The sequence below is a fragment of the Nicotiana attenuata genome, chromosome 10 (genome assembly GCF_001879085.1).
Source record: "Nicotiana attenuata strain UT chromosome 10, NIATTr2, whole genome shotgun sequence".
Lineage (NCBI taxonomy): Eukaryota > Viridiplantae > Streptophyta > Magnoliopsida > Solanales > Solanaceae > Nicotiana > Nicotiana attenuata.
In genome coordinates, this window is record NC_031998.1 from 21,547,396 (window position 1) to 21,551,405 (window position 4,010).

The following is a 4,010-nucleotide window of genomic DNA, read 5'->3' on the forward strand; positions in this document are numbered from 1 at the left end:
TAGTTGTTACAATTCTGTATATCACCTTTGTTCTTGTAGACCGGAACCATTGTACTCTGCCGCCACTCATCAGGCATCCTCTTCGTCCTGAAGATAACGTTAAACAACCTAGTCAGCCACTCCAAGCCTGCTCTACCCGCATATCTCCAAAACTCTACTGGAATCTCGTCTGGTCCGGTCGCTTTGCCGCGACTCATCTTACCCATCGCACCCACGACCTCCTCAACCTTAATGCGCCTACAATACCTAAAGAGTTTACAAATCTTATATGAAATAAATATATCATCTGTTCAAACGTACATAAACAGATTTATAAATCTAAAGCTACCAGGAACAAGAGACATCTATAACCAGAACGCAGGTACATCTTCAATGCCAGCTCCCGCCATACACAGTAACATCAGCTCTAAAATCTGCACGCAAGGTGTAGAAGTGTAGTATGAATACAATCGACCCCATGTACATAACAAGCAACAATTCAAGTATACTTAAACATGGGAAATGACTCAAATGAGGGAAACGTCCCGCAAGCTCAACAAGTACCATCACAACACACTGTTATGAACCCATCACACATAGTAGAACCGAAACATACGAATCTAACTCAAAAGGTCATATCTGCACATAACTCCGTTGCAACGCATAACCCCATCCAAACATCGGTCCTATAAAATTCCTTAAACCATAATGCTCAAAATCAACAACCACACGTAATTCGACATCAAGTAGACGAAATGCATGACCATAACCATGAAGAAGCGAATAACACAATATACCACAGCCCGAAAAAACCATAACCGAGGCTCAATCAACCCTTCAACCCCCCAATAACCATCTTGCTCGAATTCTGCTACAAGGCCCAAACAGACCCGCATAGGTGCGCATATAACCAACAAATCACAACCCTTCGTAGCATAGCAGAGTAACACATAGAACATATCAGAACATGAACAAGCTCAACTCTAATCGAATGACACTCCTTTCAGCAATAACGGTGCTGAGTCAACAATTCCTACCGGGTGTAGAATACACATCCTCATTGGGCCTACCAATGGACCCCCAAATCAACTCCGGCCATCCCCAAATGGATAAATGGCCCTCCGAAAGTCCATAATGACCTAACCATAGCATGTACTACCATCTAGCTAACTTTGGCCACATCTTCACAGTCTGCAACCCTGAAACAATCTGCTTCTGAGAACTCCCAGTCCCCAAATCCATTGAATACATGAATCACCATTGCCGATCCTAATTCCCCTACTCGAATGACTGACATATCTCTCATATATAATCATCCCCACGAGAAATACTTCTATAAATCTTCCATGCCACATAGAAAAATCTGAACATCAGTAGTCGATCAACCAGGCAAGTACCGCAATATCGATGAAGCATCCATAAGTCAAAATACAGTGCGCCCCTTCGAAGTACGCAATATTTTAAGGGGATACCAAATAGTGCCAGCATTTTTTAGAATATCTCAAATTGTTTATACCGTCTAGAGCTCATGACCTCCCTTTTGAGACTGAACTGTATACTTGCACATGCAAATCTCAATCTCACACGACGTACCGCCTCTATAAGGCCATCATATGAAAATATTAGACCTCATTACCAACTCTGAATCACAAGAAGAATACATACTCAAATATCTAGAAACCTTCCACTTGATCCCATCTAGGAGAAAATTGCAATACACCACAAACTCCCTATGTTATAAAAAATATCCATCCAAGTCACGGTAGAAATCATCGAACTCTACAAAACCCATTTGCATATAACTAAGCCATCAGAACTGAATTCATCTAACTCAACCAAGTCACACAGGTTTCCAAACCCAAGAGTATTACCACAAAACACCTGTAAAGCCTCATCACATCATAAGAACCAAAAGAACCAAGCAGACCATTACCATACTGATCCAACCTGCTACCAAGCTGCATATTTCCTCCGAGTTTCTTCTGAATTGCCTTCAAGTTAACACTTCTCTTTGCTAGCACACTACGACCCTTAACTCAACGCTCACTACGAGAGATCCTAGCATAAAACCACATCGCCCTATGGCCCATAAACTGTTATATTCCCATTTAAACACTCAAAATACCGCACCCGAGATACCCCTTATGAAGAGGCCTTATGTGAATCTAAAATTGTTTCATTTACCTTCCTAATACTGAAATGTAGAATTTATAATAATATCGAAATATCGCGAGTCTTAACACCCCAATGCAAATCCCAAATTCTAGCCATATACAAATCCGAAAAATTCTCAATTGCCACATATAAATCTTGAATCCATTAGAACCCTCGAGAGTCATCCACTCTACTCAAATCTCAATTGCACCACCCAAGCGGGCCAAACGACCTGTGCCCCATTAGCACAACAACACCTAAAGAAGTAACCCCGCCTTAATGCAACCGAGTAAATTCCTACTCCATGCGTACTACATCCATCACGTATAGAAACTCAAATCATTCCATGATTCAAATATACCCATAAAGTGTAATATAACCCGTATCCAAAAATTCCCCTACTCGAGTTATCCTCGATCTCAACCTCTGCAAGTCATAACTGATTCACAAGTATGCCTCAAACTGAAACATGCAATAAAATCGTCGGTAGAAAACTCCCCTACTTGGCCTAAAATCATAGAACAAAACATTCGCCAACTCACAATACCCATACTCTATTATTGTCATAATGCCGCATTGAAATTCAACTAAATCCTTCATAAGGTCATGTAACACAAACCATATAATACCTCAAATCATCTGCTAAGCTTGGATTCATCCTCGTGACGGTCAGGTCACCTTTCTTAACCAATCCAAACTCAAATCGCAACACCTGTAACCCACTGGTAGAAAAGAATCCCTTTACATAACTTCATAAGGATCACACATCTGTAGATTACCCCGAAAGTGATGACTCACCTGCTTAGCCTCAAACTGACATCTCTCTATACCCTTTCACAGCCACAACTACTACGCAATCACTTAATCTTTCCGAGTCTGAACTCATCAACAAGACATGAAAATCTACTTCGTTCAACAAGTGAAATAACATGAAAGATCTCTCAAAAACCTTCATAACTCAAGACTGTATGACACATCCACAGAAATCGAGCATCCAATAGGCCTTTTCACATCTCAAGTAAAATCTTCCCGCCGCGTTCAAAATGTCTGAACACATCCCGCAGTCACATCCTACTCATCACATAGCCATCCAACCACTCACCAAGCCATCGGTCCCACTCATAAGGACACCACTGGAAATAGAAGTCCAAAAGCACATGCTAACACCACTGAAACTACCGAGCCTAAGCTGCGGTCCAAACCGGGCTTCAAGTCCTCCAGACTGGCCCATCACCAAAACACAAAAAACACATCTTGTACCTCATCCATAGAATCACAAGTTGTCAAGGCACAGCTGATACCGAGCACTCACATACGCATACGAGTGAGTGGAAGGAAATTCAAAGAGATGTGCTTCAAGCTGAATCAATGTCGCACAATAAGGAAAGAAAGATAGGAAGTTTATCCTACATGCTCTGTAGCCTCTGGAAGATAAGTATGGACATCATCATACCAATCTGCAAGACTCGACTAGACACTTGCTCATGAATCGTAGAACCTATGAACCCAGAGCTCTGGTACCAACATGTCACGATCCAAAATCCAACTAGTCGTGATGGCACCTAACCCAATATGCTAGGTAAGCTAAATTACAATAAACCACAATATAATGATAATGGTGAGAGTCAAAAATGAAATAACTGAATTTTATACAACTCCCCAAGGACTGGTAGTACAAATCATGAGCTTTTAGGACTTAGAGTTTACAAAGATGATATGAAATAAATATATCATCTGTTCAAAATGTACATAAACGGATTTATAAATCTAAAGCTACCAAGAACAAGAGGCAGCTATAACCAGAACGCAGGTACATCTTCAATGTCAGCTCCCGCCATACATAGCAACATCAGCGCCAAAATTTGAACGCAAGGCGC